Source organism: Mus caroli, unplaced genomic scaffold (assembly GCF_978045245.1).
Source record: "Mus caroli unplaced genomic scaffold, Mus_caroli_1 scaffold_1, whole genome shotgun sequence".
NCBI classification, from domain to species: domain Eukaryota; kingdom Metazoa; phylum Chordata; class Mammalia; order Rodentia; family Muridae; genus Mus; species Mus caroli.
In genome coordinates, this window is record NW_028227256.1 from 177,238,906 (window position 1) to 177,264,600 (window position 25,695).

Consider the following 25,695-nt stretch of genomic DNA (forward strand, 5'->3'; position numbering starts at 1 on the left):
TCTTAAGTTTGGAAACAGAAAACCCTAACTAGAAATGTCAGTGAACTGGCAAATGTTCAGAGGGAATTCTTCTCTAAGAGATCCAACTCCTTTTTGCCAAAATATCAATGATGTCAACAAAAATAAAATAAAATCTAGTTAGCAGAGTGCTGTCTTTGAGTTCTACCTTTCTTCTGTGGATGCGTTGCAGGGTCCGATTTCTATTATGAAACCCCACATAGTGAATGAGTTTCCAACCATCAAGACTTTATGCGCACAAGCTTTCGAGTGAATGATGAGAGACAGCTGGAGGAAGACTCCGAGAGGGGCGGTTAACTCGGCCCAGCCTCCCAGCCGACACCCTCAGCATCCTGGCCTCTCCCTCACGTTAAAGCCCAGAAAGCAAGTCCTTACCTACAGCTGAACCTTGGAGACAACTGAGAAATCCCCACGAGGCAAATGAGGTGGCAGCTCTTTTGGAACAGATTAAATGTTTTTGTCTCTTTAAACAAATGCACACCAACAATTATGGCCACTGGTGACCCTCGGTGTGTTCTGGAACTCGGTCTTTTTCCTTTCCTTAATGTGCTGCTGGCGTCTCTCCCTTCTCACAATTACTGAGTCGCACAGCTAATTACATGATTGCTGTGGTATGTAAATGAGGCTTTAATGAAGTTGTGTAAGAAAAAAGACCATCCAGCAAGATGGGTAAACACGAGGCCGCTGAGCCCGAGTTCAATCCCTAGAAACCCACGTGGTAGGAGCAGCAGCCAACACCGGCAAACTGTCCTCTGACCTCCCCACGTGTGCTGTGATGCAGACAGACAAACAGACAGTGTCACCAGATCTATTATTGCTGAATTAATGAGTAAATTCCATGAAAACTCACACTCTCCTTCCTCATACAGAAGTGAATACAAGAAAGATATGGATCCAGTCTCTGTATCCACATGTCAAAGACTCCATTTGAAGCCCCACATCGGTCCACATAAGAAAGTTCACTCAAAATAACACATCCAAGACCTAAACGTAAAGTTAAACAGACAACTCTTAGAAGGGAAATCACTGCAAATCTTCACAACCTTGGGTAAATAGAAATTTTGGATGTTTGGGTTTTTTTTTTTTTAATTTTTTGTTTGTTTGTCTGTTTGTTTGTTTTTGAGAAAAGGACTCAATCCGTAGCCAGGGCTGGTAGAGAACTTGACCCTCTGTGTGTGCCTCCTGATGCTTGGATTACAGGCAAGCATCACCACTCCTGGAAATACTTTTCCTTAAATGAAATACCAAAACTATAAGTAATATGTATTTTTAAAGATAAAACCGATTTCATCAAGTGTAAATGTTTCTGAATCGAAGTGCACATTAACAGGGTGAGAGAGCAAGCTGGGCTGGTGGGGGTGGGACACTCCTGGAGTCCCAGACACTTAAGAGACTGAGGCAAGAAAATCACTTGAGCCTGAAACCAGACCAACAAACCCAGTGGTGGATGGGTGAATCGCTGCAAGGCCCAGCAAGGCAAGGCTCTGGGTTTAATCCCTAGCAACCCCAAAACTTAAAACAAGAAAGCAACATGGCTCAGCAGGGAGAGGCACTTGCCTCCAAGGCTAACAATCTGAGTTCAATTCCTGGGACCACCAGATGGTGGGAGGAGAGAGCCCAGCACTGTAAGGTGTCACATGAACATGGGTGTGTGCAGGTGTGCAGGCATGCGTGTGTGTGTGTGTGTGTGTGTGTGTGTGTGTGTGTGTGTATGTGTCACACCAATAAATGATGTAAAGCTTTTTAAAAGATGCTCAATAGTTTTGTCACTAGGAAAAGCATAAATCCAATTCTGAATGAGATGCCACTTCAATCCTAACTGGTTCAGCTATAATCATCATGGCGCTGAGCATTGGTAAGAACTTCGAGAGACTGGAACCTTTGATACTGATAAGGTGACATGTGTAGTTACCGTAGCAAACAGCTGGCACCTACTCAATAGGACCCTGCAGTCCCACTCCTAATTGCATAGTTAAGAGAAATAAAAACACATCTACAAAAAAAAAAAAAAAAAAAAAAACTTAGCTCCTGGCAACATAATTCCTAATTGGGGGTGGGGGTGGGGGAGTATTCAAATGTTCATCAACTGACAATGGATGGCGGAGTGTAGTGCCCAGGCAATGACACGGCATTCAGACAGGAGAGGACTACAACAGCAATGGATCTGGAAATTAGTGTTCTAGATAAAGGAGCTAAGATGGGCTTGGGGCGCATGCCTACAGTGAGAGGTAGAGGTGAGTGGGCCTTGGTTCAAGGCCAGCCTGGGCTACACAGCAAGTTCTAGAAAAACCTGGGTGACATTAGGGAGAATCTGGAAAGGGAAAGAAGGGAGGGAGTGAGGGAGGGAAAGATGAAAAGATAGGAGAGAAGAGAAGGGAAAGTTGAAAGAGAAAAGAGGGATGGAGACAGGCAGGGAAGGAAAGGATAATCAACAGAGGTAGGAAACAGCTTTGTAATTTTCAAAGCACAAGGAAAGAAAACTTGAGTGGGATGGGATGGGATTCCTCTAGAGCAGTGGTTCTCAACCTTCCTAAGGATGGGCCCCTTTGATACCATTCCTCCTGCTGTGGCGACCACACCCCCCCCAGCCATAAATCATTTTGTTGCTACTTCACAACTGGAGTTTTGCTAGCTGTTACCCATCACAACGCGAACATCTGTGTTTTCCGACCCCCTTTCAAGGGGTTGAGTGAGAACCACTGCTCCGAGGCGGGCCGGAAATGGCCTAGAGTTGCTAGTGCTGTTTCTTCTCGCATTACATCAATTCCATCTCAACCTTTTTCTCACTGTGAAAAATAAAAAATGGAGGAATAAGAAAGAGTAGCCAGGATCACAGAAAGGTTGGAACACGTGAGAGAAGACACGGTGTGAGCAAAGAGGGTCCCAATGGCCTGGGAGTTCATCAGCAGAGGCCGGCCTGCATCCTGATGCCCACGGCTGCTGAGGGAAGAGCATCCGTGCATCCGTGCATCCGTCCTGCACCGTGCCACAGAGGCAGGCCCCTCCGTTACCAACTGCTGACTGCTGACCTCTGCCTCGGAGATTACAGGAGTCACACTGCAGCTGCAGCCCAGTAGTGTGTTGTAAAATCAATTTAAAGGGGGATTAGCAGCCTTTTCTTATTAAGTAAACTGAACAAGGGAATAAAGATGAAGGTAATAAAATCTATACTGGGGATGCAGGTAACAAGGTACTATTTACTGGCTTCAGTTACAAATGTGGATCAGTTTATATGGAAGAGAGAGATAAAGTATACTGTGATTCTAGTACTAAATTTATTTGAGGAAAAAAAAAACCTTAGTCTATGATGATAGCGAAAATCTCTCTTATAAACCATTCACATTATTGAAGTATAAATCTATTCAATTCTTCAGTAAGAAAACTAAAACGTTAAGAATGAAAAGGCTGGCTCAGTGGGTAAGTGCCTGCTGTGCGTGAATGGGGACCTGAGTTTGAACCTCTGGCCCCTCATTCCCAAACACACACACACAAAAGCTGGGCATGGCACCATCCACCTGTAACCCCAATGCTGGATAAGGAGGCAGGCATGTGCCAGCCAGTCTCTCAGAAATGGTGAGGTCCATGTTCAGTGAGACATGTCGTCTCAAAACACAAGGTGAGCAATGACAGACAGGCAGACAGACAGACAGACACAGGCACACAGACACAAAGAGAAAGAAAATTTACATATTTGCAAGCCCACCTGTAGTCAAGAATTACATGATGCTACCTGACATGCCTGTAAACTACCCACGAAAAATACACACTCACTGTTATAGTCCAGTTAGTTTCTCCTCTTGGAGTGATCTGTCTAAGAAAGAAACAAAATATCTACGACCCTGAGAAATGGCTCAGGAGCTAATAACACCTGCTGCATAAGATGACTTGTATATGCTCGGGCCCAGGGAGTGGCACTATTAGAAGGTAAGGCCCAGTTTGAGTAGGTGTGGCACTGTGGGCGTGGGCTTTAAGACCTTCATCCTAGCTGCTAGAAGCCAGCATTCAGCTAGCAGCTTTCAAATGGAGATGTAGAACTCTCAGCAACTCCAGTACTATGCCTGTCTGGATGCTGCCACACCCCCACCTTAACGATCTTGGACTGAACCTCTTAACCTGTTAGCCAGCCTCAATTAAAGGTCCTTATAAGAGCTGCCTTGGTCATGGTGTCTGTTCACAGCAGTTAAACCCTAAAACAGAAGTTGGTACCAGGCACTGGACTATTGCTGTGATAGACCTAACCATGCTTTTGTTTGGAAGAATGTGGATTTGGGAATTGGGATTTGGAAAGCTTTAAATGGGGCTTAATGGGCCATCCTAGCAGGAATATGGAAGACTTTGTTACCGACAGTGATTTGAATTGTGTGGACCTGGCCCAAGAGGTTTCAGGGAATAATTTCAATATGTAGCCTAGAGACTGTTTTTGTGGTATTTGGGTGAAGAATGTGGCTACTTTTTGCCCTTGTCTGAAGATTATGCCTGAAGCTAAGGAGAACAGACTCAGATTAATTGCACTGGCAAGGGAAGTCTCAGAAACACCCATCATAGACTTTGTTCTCTGGTTAAGTTTCATGAAGAGCATTTTAAACAAGCGTAGGAAGCTAAGAAAGGAAAAATATAAAATATATGGTTTGAATTTTAATGGAGCACCAGGAAGTGAAATGGAGCTGAATCCGGTGTTCAAAGATATTAAATTGAATTAAGGGAGTAATGACCCTGGGGCAAAAATACCACCCAGCTAAATTTAGGTCCAGGAGGCAAAGACAAGCAGATCTCTGAGTTCAAAGCCAACCGAGATCGGAACAAGTTTTAGGTAAAGAAAATTTTAAATCGAGCCTTGGTGGACCCACACCTTTAATCCCAGTGTTTAGGAGACAAGCATGCAGATCTCTGAGTTAATCAGTCTACAGAGCAAGTTCCAAGACACCCAAGCTTAGGCAGTGATGGAGTTGGAAAACAGAAAGCTGATGATAATGTAATAGTACAAGGGGACCATGTTCCAGCTCCAGCAAGCAACAGAACTCAGCAGCTTTGGCCATGTGGCTCTGGCTTTAGAGTCCAGAATAGAAGGGACGATTAATGCTGGTTATCTGTGTTGTGAGAAACATTAAAAATAAAAATAAAATTAAAAAAAAAAACGAAACCGGCTCATTCCTGCGCTTGTGCCAGCAACTCTTTGCCCTGGCAGCCTAGCCGGCCATGCACTATTCTTATCTTGTGGAGACTCTCTGGCCCAGAGCTCCCGAAACGTCTCCACCCAGCTCTCTAGGTTCCCACTGGTGGGTCCCTACCACACCAGCACCATGCTTCAAATCCCCCATGGCCTTTGTGGCGCATCTCAGACAAATCCACGCTTTGCTGCCGTACCTTTCTCTCTGGAACCCAAAAGAGCTGCCAAGTGAAGGAAAACACAACACAAACTTAATTCCAAAACAACAATAACTCAAACGCTGGGGGCAACAACTAAAATCCTAATCTTGTAAGCCTTAATAAATCTAAATCCTGGGGCTGGTGAGATGGCTCTGCAGGTAAGACCACTGACTGCTCTTCCAAATGTCCTGAGTTCAAATTCCAGCAACCACATGGTGGCTCACAACCACCAATAATGAGATCTGACGCCCTCTTCTGGTGCGACTGAAGACAGCTACAATGTACTTATTTATAATAATAAATAAATCTTTGGGGCTGAGTGAGCAGGGTTGGCCAAAGCCAGTGGAGTTAACCGGAGGGAGCAGAGGTCCTAAATTCAATACCCAACAACCAGATGAAGGCTCACAACTATCTGCACAGCCACAGTGTGTACTTATATACATAAAAAAAAAAAAAAAAAAAAAAAAAAAAAAAAAACCAACAACCTGGATCCGCCATTGAAACTGGGAGACACTCATAATTACATCGTGTCCTCATGCTTGCTATCCCCATCCAAAAGGACCCTAACTCCTGCCTCCTCTCTTCCTCTGTCCAACCCGGAGTCCCTCCTACTCACTCAGTGATTGGCTCCTTTATTCATTAGGGGATTGATTGATTCACAAGGAGTCACCTGAGTACATGTGACTCACTCCTTGTCCCCAATGCCTCCCAGGAGAGCAGAATTAGCATCAACATACAAACAGCACCAGGCCCATCCACAACATGTCTGGAGCTAAGAAATTAGTGGTGGTTTAGAAGAGACCAGTACCACTGAGGTGAGATCTTCTAAGTGTTTTCTGAGAACACAATGAAGCTGTGTGCCAGAGATAGCCAAGGCTGTACCTTGTGCTGCAGATGGACTTGGTAATGTGTCAGAGTATCCCAGGCAGTGCTGGTTTGGAAGGCATGAAGGGGTCATGAAGAGCAGCTGAGGCTTGGCACTGTGAGAGGCCATGAAAGGCCACTGATGAAGGTGCAGCCTCAGTTGCAGTAGATGGCCCAGGACTGAAGGGGTCCTGTAAAGAAGAAAGCCTATGAGAGGCTATTTGTGACCTAGTTGCAGCAGAAGACCCCAGCGTACTGGAGTTGATGATTACCAAGAACAGCAGCAACAGTAGAGTGGATCAACCTAAGCTTAGAGTGCTACAGAGGGCAGAGCTAGAGAAGTGACACCAGCCCTCTGGAGAAGCCCAGATCATGTGTGGATCCCAGACATTGAAACAAGATGCTGTAACACTGAAGTTGCCTTGGAGACCCCAAGATGTTCCAGATGGCAGAATCACGGGGTATCTGCTGAGGAAAGATGCTAAACAGGGAGTAGAACCAGCCCAGGAGAAAGAAGATTGTTACAGTCAGCAAAGATAAAAAAGGAGTTGGAGATCTGAAGACCATCTTGACATCAGACAAGGAGGTGCAGAGTTTGGAGTCTGCTCAGATGGTTTCCTGCCTTGCTTTGGGGATTACAGCTAAGTGATTGGATGAATCTCAGAAGAGACTTTGAACTTTGGACTTTCAGTATTGTTGAGAGTGCTATCGACTATGGAGACTTATGTTTAGGTATGGTCCCTATAGAGTCATGTGTTTGAACAAACTATGGGGGCCAGGGAGTGGAATGTGATATATGCTCCACCCAGGGAGTGACACAATTAGAAGGTGTGGCTCGGTGAATGGGTGTGGCCTTTTTGGAGTAGGTGAGTCACTGTGGGCATGGGCTTTAAGACCCACATGCTAGCTGCCTGGAAGCCAGTATTTTTTTTAAAGCTTGATTTTATTTATGCGAGTATGTTGTAGCTGTCTTCAGACACACCAGAAGAGAGCATTGAATCCCATTACAGATGGTTGTGAGCCACCATATGGTTGCTGGGCAGTCAATGCTCTTAACTGCTGAGCCATCTCTCCAGCCTGAGGAAATCAGTATTTTGCTAGTAGCCTTAAGATGGAGATGTAGAACTCTCAGCTACTCCTGCACCATGTCTGCCTGGATACTGCCATGTTCCCGCCTTGATGTTAATGGACTGAACCTCTGAACCTATAAGCCAGTCCCAGTTAAATGTTGTTCTTATAAGAGTTGCCTTGGTCACGGTGTCTGTTCACAGCAGTAACACCCTAACTAAGACACTGCACGGGCTGGTGAGATGGCTCAGCGGGTAAGAGCACTGACTGCTCTTCCAAAGGTCCTGAGTTCAAATCCCAGCAACCACATGGTGGCTCACAACCACCCTTAATGAGATCTGACGTCTTCTTCTGGTGCATCTGAAGCTAGCTACAGTGTACTTACATATAATAATAAATAAATCTTTGGGCTGGAGCGAGCAGAGTTGACCAGAGTGAGCAAGACAGAGGTCTTAAAAATTCAATTCCCAACAACCACATGAAGGCTCACAACCATCTGTACAGCTACAGTGTACTCACATACATAAAATAAATAAATAAATCTTTAAAAAAAAAAAAGACACTGCACAAACATGGGAACCTACGTTGGGTCCCAGCATATAACAAACCAGATGAGATCTCATTTGTGCCTATAACCTCCATAGTAGGAGGAACAAAGAGACAAGAGATCTCTGAGGCTTGCTGGCTTCCAGCTTAGCTAAAAAACACAACTGCAGGATCAGGGAGAGACCCTGAACAAAAGGCTAAGGCAGAATGTATTGAAAGAGGATTCCCTGTGCCACCTTCTGATACCTGCACAATTGGATACCCCCTACATGCACAGGTACACACACACCGCACACCCCCACACCACACTCCCACCCACATACACACATGAAAGAAAACAAAATGTTCAGAAACTAAGCCATCTCTATTCTTTGGTTTCAACTTCAAGTTCCCAAACTGCTTTGGAAAGAGAAAACTAGCAAAGAAACAAACAAAACCCATCAGCTCTCTGCTGTTCTGCTAAGATCAAGCCTTGTTTATTTTTTGGAGATACAGTCACTCAAAGTGGTTACATTTACTTGTTAAACAAAACCTTAAATGTAAAGATAACTCCCTGTGATTTTCCTATTTAGTATAAATGAAATGGATATTTGAAGGATTCATGAAAATAAATTAGTAATTTCAAAATGTCCCAAAGGTAAGTCTTCCTCTACAGGTCAAAAGGCATACAATGGCCATAAAGCTGGTTGTAGGGGTGCAGCTCCACTGGCTGGTAGGGGTGCAGCTCCACTGGTTGGTAGAGGTGCAGCTCCACTGGTTGGTAGGGGTGCAGCTCCACTGGTTGGTAGAGGTGCAGCTCCACTGGTTGGTAGGGGTGCAGCTCCATGCAGGACACTTGCCTGATACACCCGGGGTCCTGGATCTGATCTCCAGCAAAAGCCCCACTCCCGAGAGAAGGAGCATTTTGAAGTGTTCACAGATAATGTTTCCAGAGTGTGTTGCTGCTGCTGTTGTTGCTGTTGCTTGCTTCTTTGTGACACTGTCTTCTTCTTTTTTTTTTAAAATTAGGTATTTTCTTCATTTACATTTCCAATGCTATCCCAAAAGTCCCCCACTCCCCTGCCCACCCACTCCCACTTCTTGGCCCTGGCATTCCCCTGTACTGAGGCATATAAAGTTTGCAAGACCAAGGGGTCTCTCTTCCCAATGATGGCCGACTAGGCCATCTTCTGCTACATATGCAGCTAGAGACATGAGCTCCGGGGTACTGGTTAGTTCATATTGTTGTTCCACCTATAGGGTTGCAGACCCCTTTAGCTCCTTGGGTACTTTCTCTAGCTCCTCCACTGGGGGCCCTGTGATCCATCCAATAGCTGACTGTGAGCATCCACTTCTGTGTTTGCTAGGCCCCAGCATAGCCTCACAAGAGACAGTTATATCTGGGTCCTTTCAGCAAAATCTTGCTAGTGTATGCAATGGTGTTAACGTTTGGAGGCTGATTATGGGATGGATCGCCAGGTATGGCAGTCTCTAGATGGTCCATCCTTTCGCCTCAGCTCCAAACTTTGTCTCTGTAACTCCTTCCATGGGTGTTTTGTTCCCAATTCTAAGAAGGGGCAAAGTGTCCACATTTTGGTCTTCGTTCTTCTTGAGTTTCATGGTGACACTGTCTTCTACACAGCCCAGGTTAGCTTCAGACTCACAGTCTCTCTGCCTCAGCTTCCAGAGTGGTGGGATTACAAGTGTGCACCATCATTCCCAACCTCCATTGTTTCTTTTGTCTGTGTGTGTGTGTGTGTGTGTGTGTGTGTTTTTTCAAGTCAGGGTTTCTCTGTGTAGCCCTGGCTGTCCTGGAACTCACTTTGTAGACCAGGCTGTCCTCAAACCCAGAAATCCGCCTGCCTCTGCCTCCCAAGTGCTGTGCCACCAGCGCCCAGCTGTTTCTTATATTCAAGGCTAGTAATAGAAGAAAATCAACGCCTAAATTTCCCAATTAGTCTAGTGTGTTTACCTCAACCTAAAATATTACTTTATATTTTACCTCACATACTGAAGATATATTTACCAGGTGAGTATTAGGTGGCAATTTTACTTCATTAATATATAAGCAAGCCCCACGGTTCTTCCAACGATACAGAAGGAAGCCTGTGGGGTGTTGGGAATGCTCACTGTGCAATCCTGGAGTGTCTGCAGTGGCCTCTTTTCCGCTTACACGCTAGCTAAACTAACAGATTTTTAAAGGAACTTCAGGTTTACCAACAAATCTTTCCAACTTGAGCTTTTCATACTGCAATTGTGTTGTGTCTGTTTTGTGGTTGGGTATATTTCCTAATTCTAAAATTTTAACTTTAGATATTAAAAAATATATATCTTTGGATTCAAGTTTTTCACCCAATGAATCCTCTCCACAAATGCCACTTGGGAAGATGACAAACCATCTATAATGGCGCTGTCCAAGCTTTCTACAAGAGTCAAAATGATCTGTCCCGATATAAAAATCACCCCATGCGTTCTGGCTGGAGACTTGAAACAAGGGTGGTGTGAATCAAGTACCTAACTTTAGGTTTAATAGAAGTTAATTCAGGTTTCGAGGGCTACATGAAGCTGATGGTTGCGGAGCGGCAAGCCACTCCTGACACCTGCCATCTTCAGCCTGCGCCTGACCATCAGCTACAGAAGAGACTGCTGACTCACTGTTGCCCCTACACTCCTGAGAAGGAGCACACAGTTACTGCTACTTTAATTCACATGTGACAACTGTCTTTGTGTTTCATTAGTGTAAGAAGACTACAGGAAGTCTAAACCTTAAGACCAAAAAAATGTAAACCACAGAAAACAAACAGCTCTCAGTAATTATAAACAGACGAGACAGCTGTCAAGGGAGAGAGCCAAAGGCCCTTTAGAAAGAGAATTAGTTGATAGTTGAAACTTGAATATATTGACTAGGGCTGTAAATCACCGGGCGAGACATTTCAATGCTAAAACCTTCCAAATAATAAAATGTTCCCACATCATGAGAGCTACAGGACAATTGCTGAAGTCAGAAATCAAAGAAAAAACACTCATACACATACACACACACACACACACACACACACACACACACACACATACAAGAATTCATGGTTAGGTTAGAAAATGCTGAATTAAACAGACATAAAGCCGGGCATGGTGGCACAGGCCTTTAATCCCAGCACTTGGGAGGCAGAGGCAGGTGGATTTCTGAGTTCAAGGCCAGCCTGGTCTACAGAGTGAATTCCAGGACAGCCAGGGCTATACAGAGAAACCCTGTCTTGGGAAAAAAAAAAAAAAAACTAAACAGACATAAAATAGCTTTAGGGAGGGCAATCTCTATCCTCTAACAAGCTAATGATCACTGGGAATCTCCAAGGAGATAAGAAAATTTATAAAAAACCTATCTGAGCACGAATCACAAAGTCTCAAATTTGTCTGTCTACAGAAATCACCTTGAGATACTTGTCCAACACCTAGGAACCCACCTTAGAGACACTCATAAAATACTTCTGTGGCAACTGCCCCAGGTGATTCTAGTCTGGCCTAGGACATTCACAGCATTCAACAGAAAGCACATGAAACTTGACTAAGAGTAAATGAAACCAGAGGGGAGGAGACATGAATGAGGAGGAGAAGGGAAGGACACGGACTGATCAGACTATGGAGCAGTAAGAAACCTGTGCAGTTAGGGAAATGTGTAAAGATACAGCTGATTCAGAAAACGTGATGCTGTCTTAGAATTAAAACCAGAATTGACACAGAACCCGCAGTTCCATTTCTGGGTATGTAGTAGCCCCCTGTGGGAGATATGCTCCAAGTTTCCCTTGAGCCCTGAAACATGAGTTATTACTAACACTTTCTATTGTTTTCTTTTTCCCCCCTACATCAGCATACCTATCATCAAGTTTAATTTTTAAGTTAGGAATAATAAGAAATTAAAATAATAATAAGGGAAATTACAATGTCATCAAAGTTATTCAAATGTGGTCTCTAAAGATTTTCTGTAGTACCATAAGCCACTCTCTTATCTAGTATATGACTATAGTAACACACTTTACAGTTTCCCTTGGCACAGGTAAACTGCCAACATTACTACTCTTATATTTCAGAGGCCTTATCAAGAGTCAAGGTTTCTGGCTGGAGAGATGGCTCAGCGGTTAAGAGCTCTTGCTGTTCTTCCCGAGGTCCTGAGTTCAATTCCCAGCAACCACATGGTAGCTGACAACCATCTGTAATGGGGTTGGATGCCCTCTTCTGGTGTGTCTGAAGACAGCAAAAGTGTACTCACATAAAATTTTAAAAATTAAATTAAATAAAAAAAGTCAAGGTTTCATGAACAGAGCACTGTGGGATTGAGACAGTTGGGCAGATGAGCTAGACGGACCCTAGTGAGGAAACAGAATGCACAGCTCCGACAGCTGGACAAGACATGGGGCACATCCCTGGCAACAGCAAGACAGCTCAGACGTCATTACATCACTCAGGATAGCACGCAGTTTTAAAACTCCTGAATTTTGTATTCCTGGAACCTTCCATTTAATGTCTTTGGATAACTACTGACCATGGATAACTGAAGCCACAGAAAGCGAAAGCATTCGTAGGGAGCACTAATCTACCCAAGAGAGTTGACATCGAAGTCCTGACAACATATTTACACACTCAAGTTCATAGCTGCATTTTTTGAGAGAGGAAGAGACTGGTGTGTGTGTGTGTGTGTGTGTGTGTGTGTGTGTGTGTGTGTGTGTTACTATATCTCAACAAGCCCTGCTACACACATTATTCAGAATAATCAAAGAATCAGAGTAATGAAAATGTCAACTACCAAATGGATAAACAAAATATTATACATAACTGAATTATTACTGTCTTAAAAAGGAAAGAGGGGCTGCAGAGATGGCTCAGTGAGTGGTTAAGAGCTCTTGCAGCTCTTCCAGAGGATTTGGGTTCAATTCCCAAGACCCACATGGCAGCTCACAATTGTCTGTAACTCGAGTTCCAGGGCTTCTAACACTCTCACACAGACATGTATGCAGGCAAAACACCAATGAACATAAAATTAAAATAAATGGGCTGAAGAGATGGCTCAGCGGTTAAGAGCACTGACTGCTCTTCCAGAGGTCCTGAGTTCAATTCCCAGCAACCACATGGTGGCTCACAACCATCTGTAATGGGATCTGTTGCCCTCTGCTGGTGTGTCTGAAGAAACCAACAGTGTACTCATATACATAAATAAATCTAAAAAAAAAAAAAAAAAAAAGAAAGAAAATAAATTATATATTCCCCAGGCACCTACCTTTAATCCCAGCATTTGGGAAGCAGAGATAAGCGGATCTCTGAATTTGAGGCCAGCCTGGTCTATATAGTGAGTTCTAGGACAGCCAGGGCTACACACAGAAATCCTGTTTCAAAAAGCAAAAAGGAAGAAAAGGAAGAGGGGTACAAAGAAGGAAAGAAAGAAGGGAGGGGGGAGGAAGGGGGAGGGAGGGAGGGAGGGAGGGAGAGAAGGAGGGAGGGAGGGAGAGAAGGAGGGAGGGAGGGAGAAGAGCTGATACAGGCCATAACATAGATGAAATTGGAAACAGGCTAAGTGAAAGATGCCAGTCGCTAAATACAAAAACTGTGACTATTTACATAAATAAAATGACTGGGCTCATAAAGACAACAGAAGAGCTGGTCCCAGGGCCCATTCACCATCTGGATTGAGCACTGCACCCAGCCTTCAATAGAGAAGCTTGGTACTCCAGCTGGCCACCTTTGGTATGACAATTCTGTCTTAAGTAAGGTTTTACTGCTGTGAACAGACACCATGACCAAGGCAAGTCTTAGAAAGGACATTTAATGGGGGCTGGCTTACAGGTTCAGAGGTTCAGTCCATTATCATCAAGGTTCCCACCTTGCAAGGTATGGCAGCATCATGACAAGCATGATGCAGGAGAAGCTAAGAGTTCTACATCTCCATCTGAAGGCTACTAGCAGAAGACTGACTTCCAGGCAGCTAGGATGAGGGTCTTAAAGCCCATGTCCACAGTGACACACCTACTCCAACAAGGCACACCTCCTAATAGTGCCATTCCCTGGGCCAAGCATATTCAAACCATGACAGACTCCATCATCGCCAAAGCTCAGGGAACATCTCGGAAGAGGAGCCAGACAAGAATGTGAGAGCCAGAGGATGGTGCGATGTGGGGCAAGGATGTCTCCTAGACACGACACAGCAGTTGCACAGCAGTTGCACTCGTGAGAGCTTGCTGGAGGTATGGTTATACACACAAGATCTGCACATGACTGGGCCTGACAAACATTTCATATAGATGAGGTAGGCCATGAGGACTCCCACCTCCCTAAGGGATTTTGCTAGGTAACAGTTGTTGAAGGAAGAGGGTATTATATTCTTCAGTAAAATCTTCTTTCTACCAACTGAACTGGTCTGTTTATCATGACTAAAATAACAAAACCTGATTGACAGCTAACTCGCAAACTGAGTAACTTTACAAAGCAAAGAGGTTTTGGAAGTTGAAAGTCTAAGATCTGGTGGCCCTGCTTGTTCAGCCTCTGCTGAGAGCCTAACAACAGGCAGAGGGCACCTGGGCAGGAACATGTGTCAAACAAGAGGACACAGGGCAAGCAAGGAAGCCACAGCGAGAGGGAGGAAGGGACCATACCTGCTCTCATTCAGCAAGCTTCTTGTGAGAACAGACCAAGTCTCCATCCTAATGGACTTACATCTTTCCAGGCAGCAGGCACAACAGTCCAATTTAACTAAGTTGTTACAATGTAGCATTGTTCAGTTTTCCTTTCGAAGCTAGGCTTAATTGTTACAATGCTTTAGAGTTTCTATTGCTGTGATAAACACGGAGACCAAAAGTAACTTGGCCAGCAGGGGGTTTACTAAGCTTGCAGCTTCTAAGTCCATCCCTGGAGTAAGGGGACAGAAACTCAGGGTAGGAACCTAGAGAAAGCAACAGGAGGAGAGGCCATGGAGAGAGAGGTGCTGCTTCCTGACTTTCTCCTCATAGATTTATTCAGCTTGCTTTCTTATAGACCCAGGAAACTTCTGGTTTCTTTGGAAAGTCAGTTATGTCAAACGATGTCTTGCTGGGGCACACAGGTAAAAGGATGTTTTGTTAAAGCAGACACAAGAAGGAATTTATATTTATATATGACCCCACAGACAGTGGGAACTCAAACATTGGTTCGCCTGGCTCCATCTCCCTCTTCTTCGCTGACAACACACACGTATTGGTTCGCCTTACATTGCGGTGCTGAGCTTCGCTTGTGGTGATGGCACAGAGATAAACTCACCAAGGGACTTCTGGTGAGGTTCCTGTAGCTTCTCGACACTTCTGAGGCCTCGGGCCAATTACCAGAGTCTTGTGGTTTCTGCAATGAACTGCCGTTGCTGAGTCGTGGGTGGTGATTGCTGAATGGACTGCAGCTGCTGATCTGCATTGGCTATCCTGACACTACTGAACTCGACTGCTGATGTCCTGACAACCAAGACTGGACTCAACCCCAAAGAACTATTTCTAAAGTGGTCTACTTCCTCCAAGTCTTAATAACTTCTCTTTCCCACTAATGGTGGGTGGTGGGCTAGGGGGGAAGTTGAACCCTTATTAAAGGAAGCTGTTAAAAACATATGCCTATACACTCACTGGCTTGCCCCCAATCCAATCTATTAGGTACACGTTCTCAACTGAGGTTCCCTTTTCCAAGTGACTCTAGCTTGTGTGACGTTGACATGACACTAGTCAGCACATGGGGCAGGCTGCAAAACTGTCCACTTCTTGGAGAAATTGGGCAGATTATTAAATAAGTCGATTAGAATGTGTTGATCTGGGCTGGAGAGAGGGCTCAGAGGTTAAGAGCACTGACTGCTCTTCCAGAGGTCCTGAGTTCAATTCCCAGCAACCACATGGTGGCCCACAACCACCTGTAATGGGATCCAATGCCCTCTTCTGGTGTGTCTGAAGACAGCTACAGTATACTCATATACATAAAATAAATAATTCTTGGGGAAAAAAAAGAATATGTTAATCCCATTAACTTTCTTAATATTGTGGAACAAAATGCAAGGTGAGAAAGGTATACTGGTAAAAATCAATGCCTTCAATACAATTAATTGATTTCTTAAAGGCCAAAAAAAAAAAAAAGAAGGTAATTCTGGGCTACAACATTTTGAGGAAAAATTTCAAGTTTGTAACAAGATAAAATTCTAAAAATACTTGATAAGCGGGGGTGGAGGGAGGGAGAAAAACTAACTTCTAGAAGTTTCCCTCACGAATATGAGGGATAGAGAGAAAAGGAGAGGAGAACGAGGGGAAAAGAGCCGGAGACAAAGGCATGGAGTCAGCGAGGCTCAGAGGCCACATTCCAGCATTCTCACCTGTCGTGTAAGATTGATTATCTCAATACAGGGGATGATTGTCCTTCCAATATTTCTTTCTCAACTTTAAAGTCTGGAGAAGTACGCAGAGAAGGGAGCTAAAGAACACAAACGCACCATAAATCACGGGGACAGGTCTTCTCCAGGCTCAGTCAATTCCTCATTCAACACCTTCGAAGCACAAGGCAGCCTAGTGTACTCCGGGGGATTAATTGCCATACACTCATCACTTGGACTATCGAGCTCCACTGCTCTCAGCCCAGCCTTCTAAAAGGACAGGTTTCCTCCCACTTGACCAAGGAAAAGGATTGTGGGGGGGTGGAGGGGACAAAATAACCACTACCACACACCCCCAGCTTAAACATGTGTTAGCAATTTGCCACGTCTGTTCCGTCTCTCGCACATACTCACGCGTGTTCCTTTGTTCAGCCAATTGAGAGCTTAAGAAATCTTACCCATCCCTAAAAACTTCAACATGTCATTCCTAAGAGAAGCATAATCTGTCATGTGACCACAGTGTATAATATTATCTAGTGTGCAGTCTACACACAAACTCATCCCACTGATTAAAGAAAAACACTGCTTTAGTTTCCTGGCTTCAGCCTGGATCTAACTAAGTTTACATCTCACGACTGGCAACTGCCTCTCGAGTTTCCTGCTGTCGAGAAGTCACACACATATGCCCATCCTTCTTGTTCTCAAATTGTTTGGTTGGATTCATGGTCTTTTAGTAAGACAAGTCTAGAATCTAATCCTGTGTCTATCGCCCTGTGAAATTCCAAGGCTAGTTGTCAATATTCTTTACTATGAAATGAGGACACAGTCGAACTTGAGTTGTTGCTATTGGGGCTCCTTCCTATGCAGCAAGTGGGTCTCCGCTGCAGTGCAGAGATGCCCTCCGACCTTGTGAAAACTGAAGCACTGGGCTCCCATGTCCAGTTCTGCTTCAGTGGGTGTGAGGTGAGGCCTGACACTGTGCATTGCTAACAGGTTGGTGTCAACGCTGCTGGTGTAGAAACCACACAGGAGAGCCAACATTCCGAGGTGAAAATGTAACAGATGTCCACAGGGTGTTCACCCATCCCCTGCTCTTCCCTTTCCAAACACCAAAGTGTTAGCCTAGGGAAATAATACCCTTAGATGGCGGTCCCTTTACCAAGGCCTGCCTACTCCCAACCTAACTGTTAGGAGATACAAACAGAATGCATAGACACACAAACTGACTCTGAGCCACAGCTGAAGCAAGCCCAGGCAGCCAATCACCCACCAACAGTAAGAGGTCCAGGAGGACAATTCAGACTGTTTTCTCCAACAACTGGGCGAGAGTCAAACCCCAATCAGCCTAAAACAGTAAGAACTCCACCGGTAACTGACAGGCCTCTTGAGTTTTCTCCTGATTTCATTCAGAAACAACCAGAGGTTTTTATTTTCTGTCTGTCTAAGTTGGTTGAGTTTTTTGGTTTAGGCCTGGTTTAGTTTAAGACACGGTCTTGCTGTACAACCTAGACTGGTCTCGAACTCACAATCCTAGAGCCTATACCTCTGGGTTCTGAGATACCATACTTTTCCTGGCTCATATACATCTTTCCCACACAAACTGCCTCCAGTCAGGGCATACTGATGGCTTCCCTTGGCTCCACTCTAAACTTTCCCACCTGCCAACGCAAGGGTAGCTGACCACCTTGCCACATACGGCGGGCCCTGAATAAGCAACCACTTGTTTGTGTTGTTACCCGTGTTGTTACCCGTGTGATCTTCATTTTCCTTCCCCCAAACAAGGATGTGATTTTTTTTTCCCCACTGTAATTTAAAATCCCTTCTTCTGGAGGCAAGACTGGGAACCCTGCTGTGGAATCAGGCTGTCAGGACCTGCCGCCTCCAGCTACGACCGGTTAACATGAGCTCTATGATCTTCTGCACATCAGTTTCCTTGCTGCCATTCTCAACAAGAGAAAAACCAGAAATGACCAGTGCTTAGGGCTACTGTAAGTGTGATCGACGCTCGCGCTGTGCCTGGCACGGACGATGTTCAGTGAAGCCTGCTGCTTTCGCTGGCCCATTTAATCCTGTGAATCCACAGCCCATTGCTGTTGGATTGAGAGTCTTCTCGATTTGCTCGTTGTATCACCAGAAATATAACGCCCAGGCTTTCTTTGAAAGTCACTGCACGTCTTTTCTAATGCACGTGCGTTGTTTGGACAAATGGCAGAGAAGAACCAAAGCACGTGCAGGACTCAAAAGGACTGAAGCTGAACTGGTAAGTAATAACCAAAGTCACCAGGTCATTCTCTCAGAAATGCCTGTTAGGCCACCATTGCTCAACTGTCCCTCTGATTACCCAGCCTGCACCTGGCCGGCCACCCCAAGACATTAGTCATCTGTAATTTAACAGGAATTGGGGTTACATAGGTGTGCATCTGTCAAAGTCATCTAACGAGGACACTTGGGACATACACTCACTGTAACACATCCCTTAATCCAGCTGGTCTCCCTTGTCAAAGCGTGACATCTCAAGGACATCGAGGAACAACTATTCAACTTTTGAACTCTCAAAACTAGACCTTGCCTAGCCTATGTGAGGATCACAGCAAACACCTCACTGATCAAAGGAAAACAAACTCAAGAATTTGAGGGCCTGGGGCTGGAGAGATGGCTCAGTAGTTAAGAGCATGGGTTGTTCTTCCAAAGGGCCCAAGTTTAACTTCCAACACCCACAAGGTGGCTCACAACTGTACGTAGCTTCAATCCCAGGGGATCGGACATTCTCTTCTGGCCCTCATAGGGACAAAGTACCTAATGGTGCACAGGCACACATGCAGGCAAAACACTCCTACACATACAATAAGTAGCTTAAGAGATTTAAAGAATTTAAGAAATTATATGTATTGGAGTTTATTCTGAAAAGCACTCATTAGGATTGTGAGCGTAGAGGCACACACCTTTAACCTCAGTACTTGAGAAGCAGAGGCAAGCAGATCTCTGAGTTCAAGGACAGCCTGGTCTACAAAGTGAGTTTCAAGACAGCCAGGACAACATAGAGAAACCCTGGTGTGTGTGTGTGTATGGTGGGAGACTGGGGGGGGGGGGGACATCAGAATGAAAATGTCATAATGAAATCTATTATACTATATGTTAACTTTAAAAAAAATGAAAGTACTATTTTAAGTAATGATTATCTCTGGAGAGTTATTGCAAGCATTTAAATTTAACTCATTATAAAAAGAACTCTGTTAATGAACTAGTGGTTTCAGTGCCTTGCACTGTTCATTATATATGACCCTACTGCCACCTAGTGGAAATGCCTGGCTATTACCACACTTGAAAAGTCCCAAAAAGAAGACAAGACTCCCAAATGGGCTGATGGGACAGAAAGCAAACATAATTAAGCCACAAACATGCAGGAGATCCCACAAGGGAACATTCCTTTCTGCTTTGATCACTTCTGTGTGCCTAGAGCCAAGGAGATTGGCAGAGGACTCTGTTGGCTTTCAGAGACTATTTATTAGCTCACTGACAAGACCCAGGGAAGACATTTAGTCATTCAAAGGCAATAGAATTTTATTCAGACAATGGATTGCTCAGTATTAAAAGGAAATGAGCTATTAAGCCACAGAAGCAAGGATCAACTTTCAATGCATTTTGCAAAGCGAAAGAAGTAGACTTGGAAGGGTTACACACAGTATGATCCAAATCCCGGAGACATTCGGGAGAAGTCAAGGCCACGGAGGCAGGAAGAAGAGCAACAGAGGCCAGGACTGACTGAGAGAGAGGAGGGGATGGGTGGAACTGGAGACATGTCACATCCACTGGTCCAAACCCAGAGAATATGCAACACTGAGTGAATCTTAATACAAACTTTAGCTGTTAGGTGAAATGTCACATGAGTCAGGAGTTGTGATAACTGTATTTAGGGCTAGGATGTAGACAGTGAGGACAGCTGTGTGTGTTTGAGGAGCACAGTACATATGTACCTCTTTGTATCTCTATACCCAAAACTAGTCCAAAACACACACACATGTACACACACACACACACACAAATGTTTCACTCTGACCTAAGAGTCCTCTGTGTAAAATCTGCATTTAATGAGTACATCCAAAGCATGATGCTTGCTAGATGTGGTGGCATAAGCCTGAAAGCCAGCATTTATCAGGCTAAATTAGGTGTTGAAGGCCAGCTTGGAGAAAGGGGTACTTCTGAGTCATCAAGCATTTTGATGGTGCTTACTGGGTATCACACGCTGTCTTACCCGTTTCACAAACATCAGATCATTTAATGTATATAGAATCTGTGACTGCCACTCCTGGCTGCCAATCTCACATTTGGAATGAACTACAATCCAGAAGCAGAGGGCACACCTACAACAGATTTTTTTGCTTGGTTAGAAGTGTGTGGATCCACCTCTAGTCAGGACTTTTGGTGGAAAGGCACTCACCTTTTATCTGTATCTTAAAGTGGGAAGACACACCTATAATCCGTGCCACACCTTCTGCTGGAAGCCTACATAAGGACTTAGAAGAAGGAAGCTTTTGCTCTGTGCCCGCTTGCTCTTCTCTCGCTAGCAAGTCCATTCCTTCACTGGCATTAGATTAGAGCCTACCTCTTAAGGATGTGTCTACTAGCAGAGGCATCTAGCCTCATGGACTGGATTCTTGGACTTTCGGTTCACAGCCTGACATTGTTGGATTAGCTGGACTGCAGCCTGTGAGGCATCCCGATAAACCCCCTTTATACAGAGAGAAGGATTCATTAAGCTGTTTCTCTAGAGAGCCCTCATACGACATTCACCACAGTCCTATGAGAACCACATTTCTGTCCCGTTTACTAGACAGGGACATTCAGACACAGAGACCATAAATGACTTGCCCAGAGTCACACAGCTGGCGAGTTGTAGAGATGATAAGTCACATTGTCTACACGAAACTCTGTCAGACACGAGGCAAAAAAGAAAAAAGAAAAAAGAAAAAAGAAAAAATGTGTGCCTACCAGTGGTGTGACTGTCTATAAAACTCAGAAGGGGAAAAAATTTAAAGTACTATTAGATCAAAAACTCATGTATTTATTTTTTAAAGGCAGTATTATTTCTATGTCCAAATAATAAAATCTGGAATATGTATATAAAACACTAGTTTCAATAATTACTAAAACTAAAATTAACTATTTTCTTAATCTGTAGTTCCTCTATGAATAGAGATGTACAACTGTCCTGGCTTAGTCTATGTGATGGTTACTATCATAAACTTAAGAGGAAGGAGAATTACCTAGGAGGGGTGAAGAGAGAGCTTAGAGGTTAAGAACACTTGTTACTCTTACAGAGGACCTCAGTTCAAGTCCCAGCACAGACATAATGGTTCACAATCATCTATAACTCCAGTTCCAGGGCATCTCATGCCCTCTTCTGACCCCTGGGAGCACGAAGCATGAACACAGTAGACACATAAAACTTGCAGGCAAAAAGTAAAATGAATAAATCTAATCCAATCGCGCAGGAGCCACACCTCCGGCACGCCCGTAAGAGATTGCCTAGGATTGCCCTGAACTGATCTGGGCCTGTCCACCCTAACTGTGCTGACACCATTCAATGGGCTGAAATCCTGGACAGAATCAAAAGGAGAAAGCAAGCTGTGCATCCTGCACATGCACCAGGTAGAGAACACAACTATAAAACCAATTAGCAAGGGAAACTGGAAATTCTGTCTTGGAAACATTTTTAGGAGACAGCACTTCCTTGAGAAACTACAGTACAGTGAGTGGCGGGAAGGGTGCTTCCAGCATCTCTGTTTGACCAATCAACAATCATGTCTGTGAGCTCCAGAGCACAAAACAGTATTGGAAAGGAAATGAGTGAGGACACCCCAAGACCCAGTTCTCAGCACAAAAGAGAGGTATTTGCCCCAAAGGGACAAAGGGCAGGGAATAAGAGACAAGGGCAGGAGATAAGAGGCTGAGGGAGAAGGGAAAAGGGGTACCTGCCCCACAGAGACAAAGGTCTGACTCTGGAGTGAGGAGACAGATGTGGTCTGTAGGCAAATGGTGGCTTACCAAGGTAAAAGGGGAAATCCTGTGCTAAGATGGGGTGTTTAATTTTTACTGGGCTTGTTAATTAGTCAAGGGGGGGCTTTTTTTGCTTGTTAGTTAGGGTAGTCAAAAGGGGGCTTTTGATTGCTGGACCTTGGTGGTCAGTCTCTGGAGGAAATGGCCAAATAAGGGAACAGACCTTGGAATGTAGCTTTAGGAATGTAATCCAATGGGCTTGAGCTAGGCAGAGGGGATGGGGGAAGGGCAAGGCCTGCCACAGCCATGTTTGCCATGCTCAGGCCTGCCTAGAGCTCTTCACAAACTAAAAATGAGAATACTCTGTAAGGCCTAATATATATTTTAGAATATGCTAAGAATCAATCAGAACAAAATTTTGGAGGCTTTTAAATGCACACAGGCAATAACTAGTAGAGGTTATCGATCAGCAATATGGCATGGCCTCAACTTGTATATTTTTCTCTACTAAAATACATTGAATAATAATTAAAACAATAAGTATAATAAGGGCCACTGTGCCAACCGCTTATTGAATAAATCAAAGGAAACAGATAAAAATACTCCATTTGTAGATAAAGCACCTACAGCTGATCTAGTTATGATGGAACCAAGAACACATTTAACTGCCCAGCCATTACTGCTCTACTGCTGTGATTAGGGAAGAAAAATCTTTAAGAGGTTAAATCCTCCTGTCTGTAATATAGCCAGCTCTACAACAGTTATACCTGGAAAAGTGGAATAATGGTTCATATTAATCCCACAAATACTGAGTTATTAGACTGTCTTCAGTGCCTGCACTGCAAGATTAAAAAAAAGACATGGCCTGGTTTGTTTGCAATAAAGATAAGGTCAAGTCCAAGTCCCTGATCTTATAAAGCAAATATTCATATTAATGTCACATTCTCTATCTAAGGTAGAAAAGATATGCCTTGAAAACTAAGGTCCCTTGAAACAGTCCTGTATTTACACTCTGGCTAGTGGGCCAGAAAGCAGTCACACTTGAACTATGAATTATTGAGAAGGGTATCTAAAATGCTTAAAGTAACATTAATAAGATTTAAAATGCTACAGCCTTCATCAAGAAATTTCATTTACAATGTCACATGGAAATCTACTCCACTTAGTCTGTTACACAAAGCGAGCTACAACTAGCTACTATTTCCCTGTGCTATTACCAGATGTTAAGGTTGATACCCAAGCTCTGGCTAAGGGCCTTCGGGACATAGCAGCTCTGAACTATGCTACTGAAAGGCAGACAGTACAGAAAGGCAGATACTGCCTTGAGGCACCCAGGCTTGGAAGTGATAGAATGCTCTCTTTACAATCTGCAGTTAGGTTATTACCCGTGATAAATTGATAACCATTCATTAACTTTGAGAGCAATAGACAACTGGCAAGCTATTTCATGCCTCAAAGAATTTATGGCAAAAGTGACAGGTGACTTTGAATTTCAGAAAATAAAATCGGTTCTTGAAAAATGTTACTTCCATGCACTTGTCTTCTAAGTAAACTTGGAAGCAGACATGGGTACTTGCTGGTGGTTAAAAGTTAAAGATAGTACTTCGCTACATCGATGATAAAATGCTTAGTATAAGCACCATCAATCTCTCCACTAAATAAATACTCATATATATGCATATATGTGTGTGTGTGTGTGTATGAACCAGTCATTTAAGGTACATCCATATCTAGCCCACACTAAATCATAAGATCTAACCAACATCTACACTAATGACCTGAATTAACACAGGGCACAGTTACTAAGGGAATTACTTCCTCTGCTTCCGTCACAGGGCTGGTTTGCCCGGAGGTTTCCTGCCTCCGTCTTTTCCCTGTGCTTGTCCCCACCCTGACCTGCATCTAAAGCTTTCATTATCACCTGCTCTTTAGTGTCCACGTTCTCAGAAGAATGCCTCTCCTGGGTCCCAGCTATTTGCCAGCTTGGCTGGTTTAGTGTCATCTCCATCACTTTTAAAACCTACCAAATTGGCTCCCTAATTCAGATAAATAAGACCGTATTAGGACCGAGCCAGCTGTTTGACTTCCGTAAAGGGCAGTCAAGGCTGCGCATCAGTCCAGTCATCTCCTAGGAGCCTGGGCTGAATGCCCCTCAGCCGCTCCCACTGGAAGGCAAAGCACATGCTCTCCTGCTCTACCTGACCACAACAGCTGGAGGTAGTCCTTCCCAGCTTCTGCCATAACAGGGCTAGTTATTAAATGCTTCCATTAAATTATCTGCCACCACCAGGCAGGGATGGCGTACACCATTAATCCCAGCACTTGGGAGGCAGAGGCAGGCAGATTTCTGAGTTCGAAGCCAACCAGGTTCTCAGAGTGAATTCCAGGACAGCCAGGGCTACACAGAGAAACCCTATCTTGAAAAACAAAACAAAAATCTGTCACCATTTGCTATGAATGATATCCTCCCCATAGGACTTGTTTTTTGTTGGCTTTTGTATTCAAAGAACCCACATCTAGGCTATGCTAAAAGCTATGTGTTAGCCAAAAGCCAGAGAGATGGAGACAGAAAGGGATAGAGACAGACAGAGAGACAGACAGAAAGACAGAGGCAGAGAGAGAGAGATAGAAACAGAGAGAAAGAGACAGAGACAGAGGGGCCAGAATTTTGTAGTAGGATTTTATTTATAACACTAGAACCTGGGAGGCAGGCTCAGAGACTAACCAGGCAGACTGGTATCAGGGGTTCCTCAGGCATGGGGAAAAGGTACCCAGCCCATCTCAGGGCTCAGAATGCACCAAGCTCTTGTCAGCCTGGCCCTATGCTGGATCACACAGATATTGGACATACCAGAAGAGGGCATCAGATCCCATTACAGATGGTTGTGAGCCACCATGTGGTTGCTGGGGATTGAACTCGGGACTTCTGGAAGAGCAGTCAGTGTTCCTAACCACTAAGCCCTACTTCATCATTTCCTACATAGTGCCTGTCTGTCTGTTTATTTGTTTGTTTTTGAGACAGGGCATCATGTAGCCTAGGCTGGCTTTAAACTGGCTATGTAGCCTCAGATGCCCTCACCTCCAAGTCATGGGACTACAGGTTGGCGCCATATGCCCAGTGTTGTGCAGTGCTGGGATCATACCCAGAGCCTCATGCAGGCCAGGTAACACTTTACCCCTAAGCTACTTCTTCAGCCCCTTGCATGAGCTTTTTACACAACACAATTCATACCCATACTGCCCATCTCTTGCCACCTCTGGCTACCACTGGCCACCGTTATCTTTTTTAAAAAGCAAACAAATGGAAGAAGAAGAAGAAAAAAAAAAAACCACCCCCCTCCTCCCTTGCTTAGATGACAGTCTGAAGTCTCTGCAGGACTTGCTTGGCCTTTCCCAGCCTGGCTCTTCCTCACACAGTAAGGAGCACACTCTATTCTTATCCAAGGACACAGCACTCTTCTTAAAGTCAAACTAGCTTAGCCTTGGAGAGGTTCAACCCA

General features: G+C 44.3%; 1 protein-coding gene across 4 annotated transcripts in view; it reads right to left on the reverse strand.

Annotated features, from left to right (window-relative positions):
- Positions 1 to 25,695, reverse strand: part of Smyd3 (SET and MYND domain containing 3) — a 580,304-nt gene that overhangs the window by 508,586 nt on the left and 46,023 nt on the right. The window contains exon 1 of one of the 4 annotated variants that reach the window (XM_085843348.1): positions 394 to 496. The exons of the other annotated variants lie outside the window; for them this stretch is intronic. The gene's annotated coding sequence lies outside the window, so the exon portion shown is untranslated. Of the gene's footprint in view, positions 1 to 393; positions 497 to 25,695 lie in introns of those variants that run through there. 4 annotated transcript variants of the gene reach the window in all.